The sequence below is a fragment of the Erinaceus europaeus genome, chromosome 20 (assembly GCF_950295315.1).
Source record: "Erinaceus europaeus chromosome 20, mEriEur2.1, whole genome shotgun sequence".
NCBI lineage: Eukaryota > Metazoa > Chordata > Mammalia > Eulipotyphla > Erinaceidae > Erinaceus > Erinaceus europaeus.
The window spans coordinates 24,613,760-24,639,861 of record NC_080181.1 but is presented as its reverse complement, the minus strand read 5'-3'; the positions used below and the strand labels follow the sequence as shown (position 1 = coordinate 24,639,861).

At 38.2% G+C, this 26,102-nt stretch overlaps 1 protein-coding gene across 8 annotated transcripts in view; it reads left to right on the top strand.

Moving 5' to 3' along the window:
- Nucleotides 1–26,102, top strand: part of CDON (cell adhesion associated, oncogene regulated) — a 110,537-nt gene that overhangs the window by 487 nt on the left and 83,948 nt on the right. For 2 of the 8 annotated variants that reach the window (XM_060180140.1, XM_060180141.1), the window contains exons 2-3: nucleotides 19,316–19,355; nucleotides 23,190–23,283. The exons of 4 other annotated variants lie outside the window; for them this stretch is intronic. The gene's annotated coding sequence lies outside the window, so the exon portion shown is untranslated. The remainder of the gene's footprint in view (nucleotides 1–19,315; nucleotides 19,356–23,189; nucleotides 23,284–26,102) is intronic. 2 more of the 8 variants (XM_060180139.1, XM_060180142.1) reach the window with 1 other exon arrangement.

Sequence of the window (26,102 nt, the reverse complement as noted above, 5' to 3'; positions counted from 1 at the left end):
CGACTCCGTCTCTGACAGTGATCCGCAGGGGCAGGTGAGGTGCAGCCTAACGGGGAGCCTGGGGCTCCCGCGCCTTTTCCCCCAAGAGAACGGGGTCCCTCTCCCCCTCTCCACGACTCCATCCTTGCAGAGTGCCCGCGAGAGACAGTGATTTATGTGCAGGGAGAAGCAAGAGAAATTTCCTTCACAATGTATCTTTCTCTGCCTTCACAGACTCAGTGCCTTCCCAGCCGCAGGGAGTGTATTTTTCCTTCTCCTCTGTAAAGCCTTCTGCGGATTGCATTATCATTTGCTAAATACATTACAGCTCGCTATTTATTTCAGCCTGCAGCATCAGACCTTTGTTGCTTTCTGTGCACATCGAGGACTTTGAGTAATAAATCACGGAGGGGGATAGATAGACTCTCTTGCCCTTCCCTTCATTGTTCTCTCTAACCTTACCAAATCAGGTGGAAGGCTCTCTAAAAGAGCTTCTCCAGAATGCTGGCCTTTCCTGGACACAACTACAGAGGGTGGCAGGTGTTTTAGGGCAGGCTGCTTGCCCCGTTGAGATCTAGAATTTCGGGATCCTTACTGACAAAGTTCAGCCTCTATCTCCTAAATCACACACCTTGAGAAACATGAGATTTATTCCTAGGCCAATGGCTGGTAAAGATGAAAGAGGCCAATTCTAATCCCATCCCTCAGTGATAACCATAAACTCCAGATTCCCAGATGACACTTGGCATACTTAATGGGCAGTGTCTGCTTGGAGAAGGTAGGGAGGTGAGTGGAGAATTAAATGGGTTTTGTGATTCTAAACATTCAATTACATATTATAGTTCTTTTGTTTGTAGTCTTACGTTAGCTGAAAACGTACAGAAAGAGTACCCATTCAACTTATAGGATCAGATGAAAGTAAACTTCAGAAAATTTCTGGAAATTTAAATTCATATGTAACTAGAAAGCATTCTTCAGAACTCAGAGTCTCCACATACTGTACGTAGTTTCTGTTATGCACATGTTGAAATAAACTGCCTCTTACTTGGAGTTATATGAGAAGGATGGAGAAAACCTGTTTCATTTTGTAAAGACGTGCCCTGGGTGTGTTCGGCAGCATGTAGAACAGAAACATTTATATTTCTGTAAAAAACACACAAGTGTATATTGTTTAACTTTTCATGCACAAATTCGGATGTAGTATTTGGGAAATCCGTCTTTGTTTGAATAGTTTAGTCAACCAGGAAAATCAGTTACTAGAGGTCCTGTGCTATTGTTTGTGTAGTAACTCACTAGGGATGCTTTGATTGATTGCTGTGGTTCTCATCAACCTCCTCTTCTGTGGAAAGTACTTAAACAGCTCTGACTCTCAAGCCAGGAAGTACAAAGAACCCTTAGGAGGTGAAGCATACTGATCTAGCTTGTGTAGGTTGGCTTCTAAATCAATCTTGTGCCTTGCCTTGTCTGCAGGTGGTTTGACTTTGCATGAAAGGATTTAGGTTAATTTTAGATAGGACCTTTCCCCGCCCTCTTCCTCAGCCCCCTCCCCATCAGCAAGGTATATATGTAGATGAAGACTTTGTGTGGAAATTGGAGCTTCTGTCAGTGGGCTTTGCTCTAAAGAAGTCAGGTAAATTTTGTTCACTAGTTCTTCCATTTTTTTCACTTTGCTTTGATGCTTTCATGACTTTCTGGGTGATATTTCATTTATGGTTTTGTCAGACTATAAATTGAATTAAAAGCTTCTATTCTCCAGATGTGTTTCTTTTGCATTTAGGCTAGAAGATTGGTGATTGTTTCTAAATAAATTCTTAGGCAAGTGATTTAGAAATTAAGCACTGTCTTAGATCAGACAGGTTAGGAAATTAAAAATAATTAATTGCAATTATGGGTATTTGTAACATGTAATTACACTAGCCTTATTATTACTGTTTGTGCTATGAAGAAGTACAGATAAGGCAACACATCAGATGTAAAGATGGACTGTCTACCAGGCAGTCTTATCTGTGGACATATGGCCTTACTACTTTTAGGAACCAATTAGATTACAAAGGAAATTTGGAATCTGGTTGCTTAATGTATTCCTTTGAAGGATTTGATTTTACAGTGATTTTTGGCTGGTACTTTTTATTTTCCAAAAAAAATTGTTGACTTGGATTAAAGAATGCTTTATTGTTTTCTATATTGTATGTAAACATTTCACTCATCAGTATCATCCCATTTATACATTTTGTTGTGTATATGGTATTAGTTCACATTCAAGAGAATTGAAGAGAAAGACTTTACTTGGTTCTTTTAAATTAAAGCTAAATAGTATATGCAATATATTTGATGTAGCTTTAAAAATATTGGATTGCAAATAAATGCAAGACTTTTTTTAATCCTTCAAGCTTTCTCTCATTTTTATTTTTTTGGTACTCTTTTCCTCATTGCCAGGCTCAAAACATACAGTATCGTTGTCGTCTGTCCCCTGAATAATGGTCCTGAGGTGATATTATTAATGTGGCTTTTTAAAATCAAACTAATTATACTTGCTTAAAAGAGCCACATGTGTGTGATTCTAGCTGCTGGTGCCTTTTGAGAGCCCTGGAGACAGGCTAGTGAATAGAGTTGAAAATTCATTCTGTATTTGATTAAATGGAACAGACTCGCTGCTCCTTACCCCAGCAGGGGCTATGAGATCTCTTGATCCCCGAAACGGCTCCAAGACCCTGGGAATTCCATTAGTGAGCACCTGAGGAATTTCTGCCCTGCAGGTCCCCCCCCCCCCCCCCCCGTGTGTGTGTGTGTGTGTGTGTGTGTGTGTGTGTGTGTGTGTGTGTGTGTGTGTGTGTAGAGGGATAGAATCAAGAGTGGTGATGGTGAGGGGGGTCTAGTGGCCTGAGAGAGTCTACATAAGAAGACTCTATATGTTAGCAGATCTAAAATCAAGGCATGACTTAACAGTTTATCCTGTATGAGAAAAGCCCAACCCAAAGGCAGATTGCTAGTCAGGACTTTCTTGCAACAGCATCAGAATGATGTTTTCAGCACTGAAGTGAACGCTACTGTAAGTACAGAAAGCCACTTCTCTGCTTCTTCAACGTACTCTCCCCAACCCCCTGTGCAAGCATATACATGTTGTAGACTTGGTAAGTTTTCTTTAAATGATCTTTTGATAAACATTTAAAGTTATGGTATAGTTTGGTCTTGCCTATAAGAGCTGATATAGTGTTTTAATATAACTTTTCAAACAGAGCAAAATCAGATTTTTATGTGAGACAGATTGTACTGCAGAGAGGAGATGCTTATTTGGATAGGTATATTTTAGTATACTACTTTTTTTTTTTAGTTTTTTAAAAAATATTTATTTATTTATTCCCTTTTGTTGCCCTTGTTGTTTTATTGTTGTAGTTGTTGTTGATCTCATTGTTGTTGGATAGGACAGAGAGAAATGGAGAGAGGAGGGGAAGACAAAAAAGGGGAGAGAAAGATAGGCACCTGCAGTCCTGTTTCATGGCTTGTGAAGCGATTCCCCTGCAAGTGGGGAGCCGGGGGCTCGAACCAGGATCCTTACACTGGTCCTTGTGCTTAGCGCCACCTGCGCTTAACCCGCTGTGTTACCGCCGTGTTACCGCCCGACTCCCACTACTTTGTTTTTATATGCTTTTTCTGTTACATTATTACTATAACTTAAGAATGTAAATTCAAGAATGTGTATTTGTCTTTCTTTTCTACTCTTGAGAATTCTCTTTAATTTTTATTACTTTAAAAGCATTACTTTGAGACTTATTAGCTGGCCACAGTTAATGAGAATATAGCTACTAAAATATTCTATAAATTCTTTACAGAAAAAGTTTTGAGAAACCTTGTTATGTCTTTTCCCCTCTGCTTATCTTCACCCACCCCAAATAATTTTTGGTTACAAACATTTCAGCATTTCAGCCTAGCTCATTTCTTGTTAGTTCATTACTCTTGTTAGGAAGAGTAGTTCTGAATCTTAGGTGCTATAGTCAGTAGTTTTCATCTTCTAGGAATTATTATTTTTTGTTCCAAATCACTTTATTGGGGGTGGAGGGGTAATTACAGTTACTGGTTTATGGGTACAATTTATCATCTCCCCATGACAGGTGTCTTTATATCACTTGCATCTCCAAATTAGGCCCTTTTCATAAGGATTTTTAGTAATTCCAAGTCTCTAAGACTTTGTGAGGTTTATGATGGTTATTGCTGGGAGGGTGGGGATACAGGAATTATTTTTAAAAAGTGATTTTGGTGCTTGTAGTTTTAACTAGTCCAGAATACAGTGGCCTGTTTGATGGTTAATTTGATATATTTTGAACCGGATTAAAATCAGATTACGCATCACAATTCTTTCTAGTCTAATACCATGTGGTCCTCTACCAATTTCTCCTTATAGTGTTTTAAAAATAAGGCTTTTAGAGAATATGTTTTAATTTTTTTTCTACCCTAGTCTTGGGCATACAAGTATAGTCAAGTTGAAAGAACTTTTGCATAGATTGGGGTAAACACCAAAGTTAACATCATGCCTGTGTTGGTTCACAGTTTTTTAGTGGCTTGCTATAATGTATATTTTGTTGGCCAGACATAATTAAAAAAAAGAAAACAACAACAACAGCCCCAAGGAACATTTTGTTCTGCTACATATCAATTGGAATGTGAGTAGAGACTTAATTTTTGAGAGCTGGTAGTGATGTGCCTTTTAATCAGAATCAAGGATCTGTGAAGTTCTTTACCTCTTACTTGAGAGGAAAAAATGCAGGTTATGCTATTGAGCTTAAATTGTATACTCTGCTTAGAAGTGTGTACTTAATTTGATTTGTGTATTATTCTAATGTAAACATAGCTAAGCAGTTGACACATAGCTTGCTTTTTAGTTGTTCTTTGTTGTAAAGAAACTCATCTCTTTTTATACGCATAAATTTGGGTGATGGTCTTGACCTAAACCATCGTTTCCACCACTGGAAAATTGGAACGATAACAATATCTTTTTGTGGTCCGGGAGGTGACACAGTGGATAAAGCATCGGACTCTCCAGCATGGGGTCCTGAGTTCAATCCCCAGTAGCATATGTACCAGAGTGATGTCTGGCTCTTTCTCCTCCTATGTTTCTCATTAATAAATAAATAAACTATTAAAAAAAAACAATGTCTCTTATCTCTGTTGTGGGATTAAATGAGATAGTGAAGCAGTTGACATGTAGTATAACCTCTATAAATGTTAGCTACTGTCATTTTTAACCTATTCTGTTCGCGTTAATTTACCATTTTTATCCAGAAGGAATTTCTTTGAGTACTAAATAGTAAGGAAATCTAATGTAACTGTTAAGGTCTTTGCTACATTTTTCTTAATCTTGCAGTTGATTCTTTAAAAGCACTTGGAAACAATGTGTTTATATTCTTTTACAACTGAGATATGAAGTAAAAACGTGTATAGTTAACTTAGACTAAAAGTGAACAGTTGATGAATTTTTACATGTGCACATATTTGTGATAAAAATTCCCCAAGTCAAGTTATAGAACATTTCCTTCAGGGCCAGGTAGTGGCATACCTGGTTGAGTGCACATGGTACAGTGCACAAGGACCCAGGTTCGAGCCCCCAGTCTCCACTTGCAGGGGGAATGCTTTGCAAGTGGTGAAGCAGGGTTGCAGGTGTCTCTTTGTCTCTCCCTCTCTATCATCCCCTTCCCTCTCAATTTCTGGCTGTCTCTATCCAATAAATAAAATAAAGATAATATAAAAAATTATAAAAAAAAAGAACATTTCCTTCGCCTCCAGAGACTTTATGGTGCTCCTTCTTAAATAACTTGCCCCTTCCTCCCACCCCAACAGTTATTCTGACTAGTCTCACTACAGATTAATTTTGCCATGATAAAAGTGGACTCATACAGTATGTGGTGTCTGATATACCTGGTTTCTTGCACTGCTTATTATGTCTGTGAGAGTCATCTATGTTATTGTGTGTGCAGTAATATTCATGTTTTTAAAATTGTGGTGTCTTTTGATATCAATTATAGTTCATTTTATTGGTACATTGGATATGTGGTCATTGAGGTTAATAAAAAAATAAGTTCCTAAGTTGAAATCAGATCTTGGTGGCTGTCTTAGGAAAATAAACCATGATCTTATTTTTATGACTAAAATTGGGTTGAAATAATATAATTAATTACCTTCAGCCACAAATCCATAAACCAAAGCCTTTGATAATTGCATTCATTTCTTCACTTCTCCCCTTACCCCCGGAAAAGAAGGGAAGGAGCAACAGAGTAAAAAAGGATCATCTAATGTAGCTTATCAACAAATTTAAGATTTAATGCCACTAATCTAATCCTTAGAATTCTTTTTTTTTTTTTTCCTTACCAGAGCACTGTTCAGCTCTGGCTTATGGTGGTATGGAGAATTGAACCTGGGACTTTGGAGCCTCAGGCATGAGAGTCTGTTTGCATAACCATTATGCTATCTACCCTCCGCCATCCTTAGAATTCTTTAGAAATAACCACTATTACATTTTTAGTCTAATATCTATTAGAAAAAAATTGAACTAACATAATGTACTTTTAGGGGGAAATTTTACCAAAAAGTGGAGAAAGTCAAACTAGGCTACTGTATATTACTAGAAAATATTTTTTAAAGAATGGGACTCTACATTTATATCAGGAAAGAAGAATTTTGGCTACTAGCCTTAACAATTACTTTCAGGCATTATCAATATGTTTAGAATTTGTTTGAATTATTGACATTTCTTAATATGCCAAATATTATCCACTTCACAGAACAATAAAACAATAATATATCATGTTGATGAGTCAGAATGTTTTCTTTTTTCTTTTGGAGAGTGTTGTGGTTGAGGCTAATAGCTTGTATTTCTGTTTTTGGAAATGTTGATGAAGACTTTTCTTATGTTCTGCTTGAACACAAGCCACTTCTCTCTTGTGAGACATTGTTTTCTTCAGTATTTGGAATTTTATTAAATCTTATTACTCATCACTCTTTTCCTCACATGCAGCCATGTGCAGGGATGGGCTCCCCTGGACTCCCAAGGGTCAAGTCACCCCCCCTTCTGAACTCAGAGGACCATTGGCCAAGATTTTAATGAGGGTTGAGAGAGTTTATACAGTGATTAATGCTTAATCTTTTGTTCCATAAGGTCACTGAAAAATATATATATAATTTTTTTTTTTTTATCAGATCACTGCTCAGCTCTGGGAGTGGGGGGGGGTTGAACCTGGAACTTTGGAACCTCAGGCATGAGAGTCTCTTTGCATAACCATTATGCATTCTGCCCCCTCTAGAGTTTGTTTTAAAAGGAAGAAAACCAATGTACAAAGATGCCATATGATAAAAAATGCTCTGCAAAGACACGAATTTCCTGTTAGTAGATGTCTTCTAGTGTTGTCTGTAAAAGATAACTGTGAAAAGAATCTCTTCCTTGATGAGAAATTGGGCCACAGGTCTTCTGAAGGCATTTGCACTACTATTAAATAGATGTTCTCAAACCAGCAGCTCTAGCTTAAAACTGAGGACTGCTTCTAATTCCTGGCTGTTTTCATTTCAAATATAATTCTCAGGTTAACACTAACAAGTAGATGTCAGACATTCCAAAAAAGGTCTTTTCTAATATTCTGTCACTATCAGAAATGATAATACTTTATAAGTACAGTACTATTTGCTACCTTTTTGTATAGGTACATGTTTTGAGAATTTACCTGAAACCATCAGTTGACCTAGCTATCTCTCCTTTAAGTGTTTTTGCACTTGGAGAGGAATAACTCATGGACAGTATCATTGACTTATCAAAGCAATGGAACTATATTCTGGCTATTTTCTGGGGCCCACAGTTATTTAGCCTAGTTATATGCATATCTTATATCTATAATTTGATGTTGATGTTAACAATTAATATTTGGAATCACTGACATCTAGAATCTCAAATTCTTAAAATATTTTATCCATTTTATGAAGCAGGAAATACGGAGGTTTTACTGTTTCATATTTATGTGTATACATATCCTTCTGCATCTTCTCTAAAAACCTTTAAGCAACTCTCTCTTACCTCTTATCTGTCACCATTACCTTATCCTTCTAGCTTCCCTTTCAAATTTTGGGAGGTGAATGAGAGGTCAAATTATGACACCAAAAATATCTCTTGACTACCTAATAGCTTCTTGAGTTACTACTAACTAGCACATCACCCTGTCTCAGCCTTGGTGTCTCCCTCCCCCATCCCCTCCATGTGAAGTTTCCTGTTTTTCTGCGTTTTGCAAAGTAATGGTCTGTCTTCCTAAAACATAAACCGATCCTGTTAGTGCTTCCCTTAAAATCATTTCTCTAAAGGCCTTGAGTCACTCTCACTAAAGCCCAAGTCCTCAGCAGCTTGTGCAGGGTTCTAACCTTCCTGGTACTTTGCCATCACCAACCAACTTTTTTTGCAGCTCTTGACTATACTATACTTCCTCTCCTGAAGACTGGGAAGTCATACGCAGATATTGTATCTTCTTTGCATATGTATATATGCCTCACCCTTTCCTTACTCCTTAAGGACAGTGTGATATTCCCCTGTATTTGATCATCCCACTCACTTCTTTTCATTGTGCCTGACAACTTACTAGACACCTAAATGTCCCGAATGAAAGAGTGCTACAGTAGTACTTCCCACAGAGGATGTTACAGTACAGATTCTGATTTGGTATGTCTGGGCTGAACCACAAGATTCTTTTGATTTATTTTATATAAATAAAATGTTTATATATGTATATTTATTTATTATTATTGGGTAGAGACAAAGAGAAGCTTCACCTCTTGTGAAGCTTCCCCCCTGCAGGTGGGGACTGGGGGCTTGAACCAGGGTCCTTGGGGACTATAAGATGTGCACTCAACTAGGTGTGCCATCACCTGGCCCCTGACTTTTACTCTTTTTTATATAATCTTTATTTATTTATTGGATAGAAACTGCCAGAAATCGAGAGGGAAGGCATGACAGAGAGGGAGGAAGACACTTGCAACACTGCTTCACCACTTGCAAAGCTTTCCTCCTTTAGGTGGGGACCAGGGGCTCGAGAGAACCTGGGTCCTTAGACATTCTAACGTGCGCACAAGCAGGTGCACCACCACCTGTTCCTCATTTTTATTTAATTAAATTAATTAATTAATTTTTATGGAAAGCAGAGAGGAAGGCTCTCTCTGCCTTTTAAATTTTTTATTGGATAGACACAGCCAGAAATTAAGAGGGAGGAGGGTGATAGAGAGGGAAAGAGAGACACCTGCAGCCCTGCTTCACTACTTGTGAAGCTTTCCCCCTGCAGGTGGGGACCAGGGACTTGAACCTATGTCCTTGCTCAGTGTAACATGTGCTCAAACAGGTACACCACCACCCCACCCCCATTAAAATTTTTTTTTAAATGAGATTGAACTGAGGACGGGCACACATGCATGACATCATTCCACCATTCTTGGGAGTTTCACTTGTTTTTGGCTCTGTTTTGTTTTGCTCTCTCATGTGGTACTGGGGATTGAACCCTGGGCCTCATAGAGTGCAGGGCTGGTACACTACAGATTGAGTTACTTTCTTGACAAGTTGTTAAATAATGTTGGTGACACTGGACAGCACATTGAGTAACAAGATGCGAAACGGTCTTCTCTAGCTCTGGGTGGATCATTTCAACACATAGTTCTTTTCTTACAGATCCAGCAAAATTGGTTCAGGACTGTGTGGTTCAGGTGTTCCATAGCTTCATATAATGAAGACCAGAAAGCTTTAGTTATGTAAAAATGAGTTAAGTGCTGGTATTAGAACATCTGTTGTTAACATTATTACTAGAATGTCTGCCACATTGTTTTACTACTTTTTTTTTTGCCTCCAGGGTTATTGCTGGGGCTCAGTGCCTGCACCATGAATCCACTGCTCCTGGAGGCCTTTTTTTTTTTTCCCCTTTTGTTGCCCTTGTTGTAACCTTGTTGTGGTTATTATTGTTGTTGTTGATGTTGTTCACTGTTAGACAAGACAGAGAGAAATCGAGAGAGGAGGGGAAGTCAGAGGGGTAGAGAAAGACACCTGCAAACCTGCTGCTTCACTGCCTGTGAAGCAACTCCCCTGCATATGGGGAGTCCGGGGCTTGAACGGGGGGATCCTTACACGGGTCCCTGCGCTTTGCGTGGCCACGTGCGCTCAACCCATGGCGCTACCTCCCGACCTCTGTTTTACTGTTTTAAATGTTTAAAAATAAATATTTATCCTGTGCAAACTAGTTAGTGGCTACAGAGGTGATGTCATATTTTTGTCTATTTTTTTTTAATATTCAGTATTATGAGTGTTCTGAGTATATAGGTACTAAAAAATATATTCTGGTTCCTGACTTTTGCCAGGGAACTTTCTAATAGATACTAGATTTTGTGGCATTAGAATAAAAAAGATTAGCATTCTCTAATTTACTGTAGTTTCCTATCTAGCAAGTAATTGTACTTACTACTTGGTTGGAGGTAAGATTGGCAAGTGAGGCAGATGTTTAATGGAGCGGGCCAGGTGGTGGTGGAGTGGGCCAGGTGGTGGTGCACCTAGTTGATCACACGTTACAGTGCACAAGGACCTGGGTTGGAGCCCCAGTTCCCACCTGCAAGGGGAAAGCTTTACAAGTGGTGAAGCAGTGCTGCAGGTTTCTCTCTGTCTCTCTCCCTCTTTACCCCCTTTCCTCTCAATTTCTCTCTGACTCCATTCAATAAATAAATAAAGATAATACATTTTTTAAAAAAATGTTTAATGGATAAAATACTGCTTTTATCAGGCTATGAAATTACTATCGTGACATCAGAACTTGGCAGCCTCTTTCATTCCAATAAAATAAAGATAACATCATAAGCTAGGGATAAGACCTTTTTTTTCCTTGCTCATTTATTTTGGCTTGTTTTCATGGTTTGGGCCTCAGGGCACGTATGTAAAAAAAATAACACACTGAACAACAGGTAATAGGAGTTTAGGGTGGGACTATAGTTTCAAATGAAACTAACATACTGCTCACCATTTACCTTGATTTTAGTTATTTAAACTATTCCTCTTGAGATTGCTGAGTATGACAATAGATATGAGGATTCCTCACCTATAAAATGTCATTAAGCTTTATTGTTTGGCTTTAGATTGCGCAGCTTGCATTATATTGAGAACATTTGATGACTGGCATATAAAATGATCACCTGTGGGTAAATGTTTAAATAATTATAAATGTGATGGTACAGTTTTGTAGGACAAGTACTATATATTCCTTTTTAAAAACAACAATGAAGGGAGTCGGGTGGTAGCGCAGCAGATTAAGCGCAGTGGCGCGAAGCGCAAGGGCTGGTAAAAGGATCCGGGTTCGAGCCCTCAGCTCCCCACCTGCAGGGGAGTCGCTTCACAGGCGGTGAAGCAGGTCTGCAGGTGTCTGGCTTTCTCTCCCCCTCTCTGTCTTCCTCTCCTCTTTCCATTTCTCTCTGTCCTATCTAATAACGACGACATCAACAACAATAAAAACACAAGGGCAACAAAAGGGAAAATAAATATTTAAAAAGACAAACAAAAAACAGTGAAATAATAACTTATGACCAATCAAATAAGTATTATTGAATATAGTGTTTGCCCATTCCTTCTTTGCTTTGTTCATCCCCCCTCTGAAATTAAGATTTTCAGATGTTACCTTGACTTAATGTCAGCTCATATGCCAGAATTTCAGTGTGGTGACTGGACATCCAGTTACTAGCTCTTGAGACTAATACTAACAATACAGTTGTTAGTTCTTAATGGATTTGTAAGCTCCTGAGTAGAGCCACACTTACCCATGGGTTCATTTTGTGATCGCTTTTTTTAAAAAAAAATTTTTTTTCCTTTTGTTGCCCTTGTAGTTATTATTGTTGTTATTGATGTCATTGTTGGATAGGAGAGAGAGAAATGAAGAGAGGAGGGGAAGGGGAGCCGGGGAGAAAGACACCTGCAGACCTGCTTCACTGCTTGTGAAGCAACTCCCCACCTGCAGGGGAGTCAGAGCTCAACCCGGGATCCTTCCGCAGTTCTTCGCTTTGTGCCACGTGTGCTTAACCCGCTGCGCTACCACCCGACTCCCATAAATCAGTTCTTTTTTATGCCTCTTTATTGAAGATTAGACATACTTAAATAAAAACACCCATTCTTTTTGAGATTAAAACAAATGAAGCATCAATCTGATTTAAGGTGATGGTGGTGGTGTGGTTGAGTTGAACCTGAGACCTCAGAGCCTTAGACTTGAAAGTCTTTTGCATAACCATTATACTCTGTCTTCCAAGTCCAAAAAATTTTTTCCTTTCTTTTCAAATTCCATTACTAAGTATGCCAATTTTGAATCATAAATTATAAGATGGGTTGTTAACTATGGTCTTTTATTAAGCTTGTAAACACAATTGTCACTATTTGTTATTTCATTTGTGTTTGAGAATGTGTTTTAAATGAACTATTGCCATGGTGGTTAGGTCTTAAAGTAATTTCACATTTGTTATTCTGACAGCAGCTTCAGAGGAGTTATACAGTACAGCTTGTGCAAAGATTTGATATCAGTGTTGTGCAGCATCAACTGAATTTTAGCTCTGGGATTTGACTACTTACATCTTCCTAATGGTAATAGGGGATCTGGTGACTAACTCCCAAGGTGGGTTTTTAAAAATTTATTTATCTTTTAATTATTGATTTATGTATTTTCCCTTTTGTTGCCCTTTAAAAAAATTATTGTTGTAGTTATTATTGTTGTTGATGTTGTCGTTGTTAGATAGGACAGAGAGAAATGGAGAGGAGAAGACAGGGGAGAGAGAAAGACACCTGAGACCTGCTTCACCGCTTGTGAAGCAACTCCCTTGCAGGTGGGGAGCTGAGGGCTCAAACCGCGATCCTTACTCTAATCCTTGAGCTTTGTGCCACATACACTTACTTACCCACTGTACTACCACCTGACTCCCCCAAGGTGGGTTTCTAATGTGAACCTTGTAAATCCAGGTTGTACCTCAGTCCACATGAAAAATAACAGAAATTGTTTTAAAGAGAAATTGTTAATGTTTTAGTTACTTTGGGGTTTTCCTTCTAGATAGGTAGATTTGTTAGAGAAAATATGAAGAAATGATTAGCTTTGCAGAAAATTAGCTTTGCACATTAGTGCTTGATCAAATCATTATTTTCTTAGCCAAGTTAGATGTGCACACATACAATGTACATGTGTTTATGTATGTGCACAATACATATATACACAGAATATTTAACTAGTTGTGATTATGAATGTCTGCTGGTCAGGGAGTCAACAGGCACCACATACTCTTGAGTCTTCAACAAACAAAAATGGAAACTGGGTTTTTAAGTTCTTTGTGCAATTAAGGCTTTTTTTTCTTTATATTAAAATGTGAAGGAAAAATCTTTTCATTTGACATTTAGTAGGCAAAATCCCCATTTGCTTGTGAAAGTTCTTTCTAGTTCACTGAGGAGTACTAGCCTACCATCTTTTGTGTCTGTTCTACTTACAATGAACGTATTGCAAGTGTACTTGAGCTGTTTGACAATAAATAAGGTGGTGACAAAGGGATGAAGTACTGCTTTTACAGAGCAGGACTCTTGTCTGTTTGGGTACCCTGCAGAGTTCTCTCAATGGAGCCTCTGGATAGCTTGAGGACAAGGGCAAAAGCTCTGTCATGGAGCTGAATGCAGGGACAAGCATTGGAGGGAACTACCACACTCCCTGGGCCCACTTACTTCCTTGCTGCAAGAGTTGCTAGTCAAACATAACTCCTATCTTGTGATTCTTTGTATTCCACCTAAGGAATAGTTCACCTTCTTCTGTGTCTGGTGGTGTTTGTTAGATAACTTGTATGGAATCCTTTGTATTTTGTAGAATGTTTTACAGTTTCTTTTTCTTTTCTTTTTTCTTTCTTTGTTTTGTATTTTCAATAAATGTATGAGCCAGTAAACTATTCATGGGACTGGATATCATGAGGACATTAATGACTGAGCATTGGTATCAGATGCAGGAGGAATTTGATGTAACCCAAAGTCAGGTGGTCCTTAAAATACTGTTGAAAAGGGATATTTGAAACTTTAGTCTCTTAAAGCTTCCTTTCAGCTATAATTGCACACCTGTGCTTAGTAATGGATTTAAATGTATTAAATTTTAGGGTAAGACTTTTAAATTAAATATTTAAATACTTACAATTTTAAATATTTGTTTATTTAATAGTGGTTGGGGGTTGGACCTAGGACCTTGGAGCCTCAGGCATAAGTATCTGTTTACAAAACCATTATGCAGTCTCCCCCACCCAAGATTAAAATAGTTTTAAAATATAAAGTTTAGGGAGTTGTGCAGTAGTGCAGTGGGTTAAGTGCACGTGGAACAAAGCATAAGGACTGGCCATAAGGATCCTGGTTTGAGCCCCTGGCTCCCCACCTGCAGGGGAGTCGCTTCACAGGTGGTAAAGCAGGTCTACAAGTGTCTATATTTCTCTCCCCCTCTCTGTCTTCCCCTCCTCTCTCCATTTCTCTCTGTCCTATCCAACAATGACGACATCAATAACTAGCAATAATAACTACAACAATAAAACAAGGGCAACAAAAGGGAATAAATAAACATTAAAAATAAAGTTTATTTTATCTTTGACATTTTAAACCACAGATTCTGAATTCTAAATTTTGTTGACCTAATTGGAGATATTGAATTGAATTTTTCCTATGGGTAGATCGATATAGATATAGATAGATAATTTTTTTTATTTCTTTATTGGGGAATTAATGTTTTACATTCAACAGTAAATATAATAGTTTGTACATGCATAACATTCCCCAGTTTCCCATATAACAATACAACCCCCACTAGGTCCACTGTCATCCTTCTTGAACCTGTATACCCCCACCCCAGAGTCTTTTACTTTGGTGCTATACACCAGTTCCATTTCAGGTTCTACTTGTGTTTTTTTTTTTTTTATGATCTTTTTTAAACTTCTGCCTGAGAGTGAGATCATCCCATATTCATCCTTCTGTTTCTGACTTATTTCACTTAACATGAATTTTTCAGAGTCCATTCAAGATCGGCTGAAAACGGTGAAGTCACCATTTTTTACAGCTGAGTAGTATTCCATTGTGTATATATACCACAACTTGCTCAGCCACTCATCTGTTGTTGGACACCTGGGTTGCTTCCAGGTTTTGGCTATTACAAATTGTGCTGCCAAGAACATATGTGTACACAGATATTTTTGGATGGATGTGTTGGGTTCCTTAGGATATATCCCCAGGAGAGGAATTGCAGGATCATAGGGTAGATCCATTTCTAGCCTCCTGAGAGTTCTCCAGACTGTTCTCCACAGAGGCTGGACCAATTGACATTCCCACCAGCAGTGTAGGAGGATTCCTTTGACCCCACACCCTCTCCAGCATTTGCTGCTGTTACTTTTTCTGATGTATGACATTCTCACAGGAGTGAAGTGGTATCTCATTGTTGTCTTGATTTGCATTTCTCTGACAATCAGAGACTTGGAGCATTTTTTCATGTGTTTCTCAGCCTTTTGGATCTCTTCTGTGGTGAATATTCTGTCCATGTCCTCCCCCCATTTTTGGATGGGGTTATTTGGTGTCTTGTTGAGTTTGGCAAGCTCTTTATATATGTTGGTTATTAAACTCTTGTCTGATGTATGGCATGTAAAGATCTTTTCCCATTCTGTGAGGGGTCTCTTGGTTTGGGTAGTGGTTTCTATTGCTGAGAAGAAGCTTTTAAATTTGATGAGATGGATAAAATTTTAATGAAAGAAATAGACTAGAGCACTGATCAGCTCTTGCATATTGTAGTAGTTTGGATTGAATCTAGGGCCTCTGAGCCTCAGACATGAAAATCTTAAATTTTTAAACATTTATTTTATTTATCTTTTTTCTTTTAATATTTATTTATTTATTCCCTTTTGTTGCCCTTGTCATTTTATTGTTATAGTTATTATTGATGTCGTTGTTGTTGGATAGGACACAGAGAAATAGAGAGAGGAGGGGAAAACGGGGGGAGAGAAAAGTAGACACCTGCAGACCTGCTTCACCGCCTGTGAATCAACCCCCTGCAGGTGGGGAGCCAGGGGTTCAAACCAGGATCCTTACGCCAGTCCTTGTGCTTTGCGCCACATACCCTTAACCCACTGCGCTACCGCCCGACTCCCGAAAATCTTAAATTTTTAAATATTTTCCTTTAAAGGGGATCCTCCTACCCTTATCCCACTTCCACCTTCTCCTCTACCCTCAATCTTAGGGATCCTTTCCTTCTAATATACTTCTTTAGAACAGGTAGAATGTTTGGATGCATAGAAATTCTTTTAATAGTGTGTACCAACTGAGCATAAAGTTTAAAGGTCCTTTTCAATTATATCTAAAGCAAGAAAAATAATAAAAGGAGCCTTTTAGAAATAGATCCATTTTATACTTGTGCCATTGATTATGGAGTGAATAAAAAATCTGATTTGATAAACTTTTCTTTTTTCTTCCAGAGTTATTGCTGGGGCTCAGTGCCGGTACTACGAATCCACTATTCCCAGAGGCTATTTTTTCCCCTATTTTTTTTAATAGGATAGGACAGAGAGAAATTGAGAGTGGAGAGGAAGACAGAGGGGGGAGAGAAAGATAAGACACCTGCAGACCTGATTCAATGCTTGTGAGGTGACCCACCTGTACGTGGGGAGCCAAGGACTCAAACCGGGTTCCTTGCACAGGTCCCCATGCTTAGCTTTATGTGAGCTTAACCTGATGCACCACCGACCAGCCCCCCTGATTTGATAAACTGTTAACCATAGCTCTATATCCAGTTTTTTCCATTGCTTAGATTTATTTCATGAATTCAAACTTGATAGTTTTAAGTAATTCTTTTAGTATTGCTTTGACTGTTAGCTATTTTTTTTTTTTTAGCTTTATATCACTGTGTATAGTGTTGGCAAAAACAAATGTTAATGCTAAAGCATTTAAAGATACCTAATTTGACAATAGTCATGTCAAAATAGCTATTAATTGTTTAATAAAATTCATAAAAAATGACCAGCTTGAGAGGGAACAAACGAAAATGGGTATTCTTAAGAGAGATTTTGCCCTTCCTCCTTCTTTGGGCTAAAGACTTAGTTATAATAGCAACAGAACCCAGCTCCCAGTAAGAGGTGTGAGGCTGTTTATTTTCACTCTGGAGATGTATATACTACAGAAGGAAAACTCTGGCGTTGCTTAACCTAAGCAAGTCATTACTTATCTACGATCTGGCAAGCAATTTGATTAAGGCTGACAGTGCTCATATAATATTAGAACCAGGCCGCCTAATGATTGATGAGATTATTCTTCAAGGTTTTTCTTTTTTTTAAGAGAAAAATTGAACAAGAATAAAAATAGTTGTTCACAGCTTTAGTTGCCAAATATAAACCAAACCTATATCATAATTTTTATCTTTAATGACTAATTGGTATTAATTTGTAAGTTATATTTAAGTTGTAGTTGAATAGCTTTAAAATAACATAACAGTAGATTAATTTGGCTTTTACATGATTAAATTCTGAAAATTTTACGGTGCTGCCTCGTATCTTATTATCTTTCTTAGAATGGTTCCTTTTGAAGCTATATTTCCTTTAGTATAGTGTGGTCTTAGCTCATAGGGAATTTTTGAATGAGACACAGTTATTTAAATGTCTTTGGCTTTAAGGAATTTGAACCTCTTGCTTTCTACCTGCATACAGTTGATTTGGACAATTGTAATAGCGTAGCTGGACTCCTAGTTGTGGCACTCAACCTCTTTGCTATATGTTTTGTTCCTTATCTCATTCTTATCACAACCAAACTGATACTGTAGTCACAACTCAAATGTGCTACATTCCTTTTTTCAGATGTTCTTGGTAACACTTTTGTCATTAGTAAATATGTAGTATTAAATCCAACTAAATTTTTTTTTTTAATATTTTATTTTATTTATTTATTCCCTTTTGTTGCCCTTGTTGTTTTACTGTTGTAGTTGTCGTTGTTGGATAGGACAGAGAGAAATGGAGAGAGGAGGGGAAGACAGAGAGGAGGAGAGAAAGAGAGACACCTGCAGACCTGCTTCACCGCCTGTGAAGTGACTCCCCTGCAGGTGGGGAGCCGGGGTTCGAACCGGGATCCTTATGCCGGTCCTTGTGCTTTGCGCCACCTGCGCTTAACCCGCTGCGCTACAGCCCGACTCCCCCAACTAAATTTTCTTATCAACACATCAGTCATATTGTTTAATAGGAATGGAGAGAGGACTAGAATGTTTAGAGCCCCACTCCATACACCTTACTTTAAATAAATTTAACTTATATGTAATTTCCAAATTGATGGTTGAATTGAGAAGTCATTTTCTATAAATGAAAGGTTCAACTTGAGAATTATATGGTTTTTAAATGTTTATTTATTTATTTACTTAGCACCAGAAAGAGAAAGAGCAAAAATGAGAGAACCAAAGCATCACTCTGGCTCATCATCAGTGATGCTGGGGACTGAACTCATGACCTCATGCTGGAGAGTCCAATAGTTTATCTACTGTGCTACCTCCCAGATTTCAGGCAATGTAGATTGGGGTAAAGTCTCAAATTTCAGTGTCAGGATCAAAGTGAAAATCCAGTATTCAGGGCTGGGTGGTGGTGCACTTGGTTGATTGCACACATTACAATGCACAAAGACCCAGGTTTGAGCCCCTGGTTCCCATCTGCAGGGGGGAAGCTTTGTAAGTAAGTGGTGAAGCAGGTCTGCAGTGTCTCTCTATCTCTCTCCTCCTCTCTCTCTCTTCCCCTTCCTCTCAGTTTCTGGCTGTCTCTATCCAATGAATAAATAAAGATAATTTAAAACATCCACCTTCTGCATCCCACAGTGACCTTGAGTCCATACTCCAGAGGGTTAAAGAATAGGAAAGCTATCAAGGGAGGGGAATAGGATACGGAGTTCTGGTGGTGGGAACTGTGTGGAGTTGTACCCCTCTTATCCTATGGTTTTGTCAGTGTTTCCTTTTTATAAATAAATAAATAAATAAATAATAACAAAAGTTTTGACAGTAAAAAAAATTTTGATATTCTAGTAATGTAACCTCTACATTAGTTTCCTCATCTGGCTACAGGGAATGGCTGTTGAATCATCTCAGCAAGTGATGGGATTTGCCAGGTGCTTCTTGAATGTGAACAGTTGCTTTTACTGCTCCCATTCTTGTTATCTGTGAGATGAGGACTAGAATTGATGGAATGTGTTATAGCTGGGCTAGTGACTGTGAGCATAAAATAGAGTGAGAAGAATTAAACTTTGGGAAGCATCAGTGTGGGAATATGGTAGAACTGATAATATATTTTGTTCTAGGGCTGATTAGGACATGGCTTCTAGAAAAGAGAGCAGTTAGGTGAGTACTGTAAGTGTTAATGGTGGACTTTTAAATAAATTCTCATATCTCCAGAAATTGAACACTCTCTTGACTGTCTTGCCCTAACTTTTCAGTTTTATTATTTTATGATCTGACCCCTCTGCTCACCTCCCCAAACTCAGCATTAACACATTTCAGTTTAATAGCAACGAAGTAAAAATTATTTTGTAAGAGATGCACTAGTCTCCTGGCATACTCTTAAAAACAGGGTATAGGGAGTCGGGCTGTAGCGCAGTGGGTTAAGCGCAGGTGGCGCAAAGCACAAGGACCGGCATAAGGATCCCGGTTCGAACCCCGGCTCCCCACCTGCAGGGGAGTCACTTCACAGGCGGTGAAGCAGGTCTGCAGGTGTCTCTCTTTCTCTCCTCCTCTCTGTCTTCCCCTCCTCTCTCCATTTCTCTCTGTCCTATCCAACAACGACAACAACAATAATAACTACAACAATAAAACAACAAGGGCAACAAAAGGGAATAAATAAAATAAATATTAAAAAAAAAAACAGGGTATAATGTACTTATGTACATATTGCCTGGGAAGGTACTTGCTTTGCAATAGGCCTAACCAAGATTGAGCTTCTGATTCCTATGGCACAGAGAGAAGCTTAAGTGCTTGTGGTGGCATCTCTTCCCCTTCTTTCTCTCTGAAGGAAAAAAAAAAAAAAAACAGAGCAATGAAATTCCAGTAGTGACCGGAATCAAACAAAAGGGATAACTTGTTTTGATTATAGTTGTATTGCTTTGGTAATTTTCTATTCATAATTTTTTCACCCCAAAGTTTTGTCATATGAAAACTCCAGTGCTTTCTAGAATTCTTACATGTGTATTTAAATAATAAGAACATTCCAAGCCAGGGATCAAAATCAGACCTCATGCTCTTGAGAGCTTTATCTATAGTGCCATCTCCCAGGCCACATTTATGATGACTTGTATAGTAGAAAAATAGTTATGTTTACTTTTTATTTCACTTGGCTGTTTGGTTTAATTGGATTATTTTATTTGACTTCAGTTTTTCCTCTCAAATAATGAATTTGGGGGTTTGGGCAGTAGTGCAGTGGGCTAAGCACACATGGCACGAAGTGCAAGGACTGGTGGAAGGATCCTGGTTCGATCCCAGGCTTTCCACCAACAGGGGAGCCGCTTCATAATCACGACAGTATAGAAACACAGTCACATGAAAAAGTGATTTTTTTTTCACACGTCTAAAAATCAATTTGCTGTTTAGAGAAGAAGAACTAAATGGACTTCACCATAAATAACTACAGTGAAGCAAATAAATATCAAAACAAACCTGTCATATGTTGGTCTTATTTTGCAAGTTATATGTAAAGTGGGAAAAGTTTCCTAGGTTTACTTTGGATTCAGATTTCCATCAGTTATTATCTGTGAACATCAGTTATTATCTGTCTGGACTTTCTGCATTTTCATTTCCTGGAATGTATAATTAACCTATTTTTTAAAATTAACCTCATTTTTCTGCAAATGATTAGCAAATTGATATTGCCAGAGAAAACCAATTCTTCCACATGTCTATTAATGATTTTGTGGCAGATTCTTTATTTGCTTGATTTTTGTACATGATTTTTGAGTACTCATTTTTTTAAAGAAGATTTTATTTATTTACTAATGAGAAAGACAGAAGGAGAGAGAGAACCAGACATCACTCTGGCACATGTGCTGCCAGGGATCGAACTCGGGACCTCCTGCTTGAGAGTCACTGCGCCACCCCCCGGACCACAAGTACTCATTTCTTTATCATACTCAGGACTTTGTTTTATTAGCATGAAAGAAAGAAGGAAAGAGCATCACTTGGACTTATGCTAGTAAGTCCAAAGCTGTAGCCACTGTGCCACCTCCTAGACTACATATTCAGGACATTTTACAGCATTGGCAAGAATTGAAATAGATTGACTTGATTTTAAGGAAATTTACAAGACTGTTCGTAGTTTGACCTAGTTAATTTGGCCAGTACTATTTTGCGTATTTGAAACCCCTCTTAGAGAGTTCTCTTTCTAGAGAGTTCTGTGTGTGTGTGTGTGTGTGTGTGTGTGTGTGTGTGTGTGTTTGTGTATTTTTCCACACCAGGTTATTGTTGGATTCAATACTTGCATAACTCCTCCACTTCTGGTGACCCATTTTCTTTTCTTTTTTTCCCTTTTGATAGAGGGTGAGAGACAGAAGAAGAAAGACTACCACACTAATTATGAAACTTTGCCACTCAAGGCATTCCCATGTGGTGGTCCAGGGCTCACACACAGGTCCTTCTTCTTCTTCTAGCGTTTGCCCTTCTTCCGTAGCCAGTCAACAGCGTCAGGTTGAGCCTGATGTAAAGTTTCGAGACCTCCTTTGAATCTGGAGAGGTGGCAGTCGTTGACTATGTGGGTCATAGTCTGTCTGTAGCCGCAGGGGCAGTTCGGGTCGTCTCTGGCTCCCCAGCGATGGAACATAGCAGCGCACTGGCCATGGCCTGTTCGATAGCGATTGAGGAGGGCCCAATCATAACGTGCTAGGTCAAAGCCGGGTTGACGCTCGCAGGGGTCTGTGATGAGGTGTTTGTACTTTACCTCAGCTGACTGCCAACTCTGTTTCCAAGAGTCTGGAACAGAGAAGTTCAGTGTAGGCGTAGGGGACCAGATTGGGTGACGAGACGTCAAGCGTTGGACAGGGTGGGCGAAAATATCCGCGTATATTGGCAGGTCCGGTCGAGCGTAGACGTGGGAAATGAACTTAGATGATGCCGCATCCCGACGAATATCTGGCGGGGCGATGTTGCTAAGAACTGGCAGTCATGGAACCGGGGTGGAACGGATGGTTCCAGAAATTATCCTCATGGAGGAATATAATTTGGAATCGACCAAGTGGACATGGGGGCTATGGAACCATACTGGGGCACAGTATTCTGCAGTGGAATAGCATAATGCCAGAGATGATGATCGTAGTGTGGAAGCGCTCGTGCCCCATGAGGAGCTGGCGGGTCTCGCAATGATGTTATTCCTCGCGCCCACCTTTGCTGCAGGTCCTAGTGCATGGTAACATGTGAGATCTACCAAATGAGCAACCTGCTGATGTGGTAGCATTTTTTTTTTTTTTTTTTTAACAGAGCATCAAGTAGCTCTGGTGTATGGTGGAATGGGAGATTGAACCTGGGATTTTGGAGCCTCAGGCATGAGTCTCTTTGCATAACCACTATGCTATCTACCCCTGCCCAGTGGTAGCATTTTGTTTGTGGTTTTGGATAAAGAAAGTCCCTATCACTTGTAGAAACCATGATTATGTTAAATTAAAAAAAGATTACTTTTAGTTAGTTTGATTTCTAATATGTTTGTGAATGAATCTGGTATTTCTTTTAGAGACAGATCCTTATAACAGTCGTAAACACAGTGATTTCCATTTACTTACTGTTGGTCTTATGCCCTTAGAACTTTTAAGATCAGGTGAGCAGGCAAAGCATTTGTAGAATTTTTTAATTCATGATGAATGTTTTGCAGACTACTAAGTCATTCCTGTTTGTGAGCAATGAAATCTGTTTTTCCCTCCTTGGGTAACTTTGATTGCTTTGATAACAAGCATTATTTAAACTCTTTTCACTGTTCATATAGGTTTTTTGTAATGCTGCATCATGTATTTCTCAGTAATTTAGCACCTACATTATATATTGTATAACTGTTATCTATCGATTTTTAAAATTTAACGCAAAAATAAATAAACATGGGTATTCACTTTCACAGACAAAATAAACTCAATGAATAGGTCATAAAACATTAGTGCTGATTCTCTCAAACAGCCTTTTAATTATGTTGGACTGTTTTTCTTACAGATTCTCTTTTGGCTTACTGGAATGTTTTTAAGCATTGCATCAGTAGTTTAAGAAACTCATAATCCCCAGAAAACATTGCTGAATTTCTCTCAGTGTAAGTTTATTCATTTATCAAGACTTATTAAGACACTGTTTTGTGTAAGATAATTTCTAAGTGTTGGATAGACAGTGGTAAGTAGAAGAGACGTGATTCCCTTTTTTTGGTTTTAATTTATGGTTAATGTAACCTATAAGTATCTAGTCCAGTTCTTGTTTCTTTATCACAGGTCAGATAGAATAAGGTACTGTGTATTCCCTTCATAACTCTTCTTTGACTATAATTTTACCCACCGGAAATCAGATTAAAATGAAAATCAAGTCCATTAATAATTTAAAAGAAGTTTTAAAACATGAAGTGCCCCCCACCCCCCCAGATCACTGTAATAGGGAAAATTGTGATTAACAAGACTGTTGTTGTGACATGAGTACAGTTCTTGTCCCCACAATAGGTGTCTGCACAACACTTTACCACCAGCTTAAATCTTCCTCCACCATAGTGCACTCCCCTAAACCCCAAGAAGTTTTAGAGCTGTGTGCAGAGAGTGCCAGTGGGTAGTTGGGTTTTTTTTGGTTGATCATAGGACTGTATATAACAAGGTTCCTGCCTCTGGAAGCCCAGTTTCCCACCCAGGTCTGTCTAAAAGTTTGACTTATCTTGAAGAGAAGTGATTAACAAAGAGCAGAGTGGCACTTTGGGCCAGTGGAGTTCAGATACCTATCAATACCAAGAAGAGTTGAAAATGTTGCTTTAGGTAGATTATACTGACTGGAATTTCTAGTGCAAAAGCTACATACTTATTTGTGCTTAATGCTCCACTAGGAGACATGTGGGTTAGTCCACTTTATAACCAAATATTGTCTCTGAGTTGTAACAATCTACTGATTGAAAACAGTAATGTTTAGGTCAGTTGCTTCTCAACACCAATGTTCAATAATGAAGATTTTACATTTGTTTAGAGTAAAATGAGAAATTGCCAATGAAAAGACATTTAATAATTGCTTCCTGAATATTCTGCAAGTATTTTTCACCTATCCTTTTGTTCTGTCCTAATGAAACTGATAGTTGATGGCAGTTTTAATTTAAAGAATTCTTAATGGCAGATTGTTGGAAATCTTACATCTTATTTATATTTAATTTTTTAAAATATTTATTCCCTTTTGTTGCCCTTGTTTTATTGTTGTAGTTATTATTGTTGTTATTGATGTCATTGTTATTGGGTAGGACAGAGAGAAATGGAGAGAGGAGGGGAAGACAGAGGGGGAGAGAAAGACAGACACCTGCAGACCTGCTTAACCGACTGAGAAGGGACTCCCCTGCAGGTGGGGAGCCGGGGGATTGAACCGGTATCCTTAAGCTGGTCCTTGCGCTTTGCACCACGTGTGCTTAATCTGTTGCGCTACCGCCTGACTCCCAAGGGTTATTTTTCTTTTTTAAACTGACTTTTTATCCTTCAACAACAGAAATGGAAAGGCTTCACTTAGCTTTAAGTGCTTCTTCGTTGTTTCACATATTAAGGCCAGAAGCCAAGCATCTAAAAAGTTTCTCTCTATATAAAAGCCACCTTTGAGATGTTTTATAGTACTGCTGTTGCTTATTTTAATTAGTACTATGTTTTATTTGCACCCCGAGGGTGTTTAAGCAAAGAATGTAATTCAAACAAACAAAATAATACCTGATATTTTGGAACACCCACACCTGCCATCTGGGCCTTAAGGTACTCAGTCAGGTTAGCAGAGAATCTAAGAAGAGAAAAAGGAGATTATTAGGTAGTTAAGAAGTACTTTAAACATAAATTCATAGAAAGCTTGACAACGAAATAGTTTTTAAACTACCAATGCTGCTTTTCATTAGCCATAATTCTTTTTAAAGATAATAAATAATTACTGAATTATAGTGAGAGCTGTCTTTTCCTTTATATACATGTTTCTAACAGTGTTTCCAGAATCCCAGAGCTACCACACAGTAATAGTGTAGATGCCTTCACTATGTAAGAATACTGTAACTAGGACAATTTCTCCAATTTCTTTACCTGAATGTAAAATAAAGGGGTTATTTCTCCAGGTCGTTACAATGAAATAATAAACTAGCACCCTACTTTTTTTCTTCTTCTTCAACTGACCTTTGAAGTGACCTTTGCAAGTGCTGGATTGTACGCATTTAACTTAATTTCTAGGGCTGAAATTTTGTTGATTTTGGATACTTTACTTTTTTCCCCCCTTTCCTCATTCATTTGTGCAGTCATTTCAAGAGTTTGCCAAAGATGAGGCAAAACTAGTGTAAGAGTTTATACACACTTCTAAGTGTATTTTCTTTTAAACATAGCACTTGTAAAATGTTTGTCATAGATTTCTTAAGGTGGAAAAAATTATGTAGTCTTTTTCTCCCCCTTGCAGACATAACCTAAGCCACTTTAAATTGATGAATGTTCTACCTGACTGATGATCTCTAGGAAAAAAATACATCTGCTTAGATCTTTTAATTAAAATCATGCTTAAAATATGTTGAATTATTAGCGTGTATTTAAATATTTTTGTAGACATGATTTAAAAAAATTGGGGCTCGTCACTCTTTAAAATATATTTATATATGAGTAAAGTTATTAAAACTATTGTTATATTTAATCCAAGAATTTAAAATGTAAGATATTTAGGAAATGAAATTAAAGTCTCCAATATTTTCTTCTACTTTAACACTCCTCCCTCAAATACCTTGACTTATAGGTACTCATTATCTTGTTGGATAGATAAATTAGAAACTACCTTTTGAATTTTTCATGCTGTGGATTCCAGTTCTACCAGTCTGTCTTAGAAAATGGTTAGGATTGGGAGCCAGGCAGTAGCTTAGCAAGTTAAGCACACGTGGTGCAAAGCGCA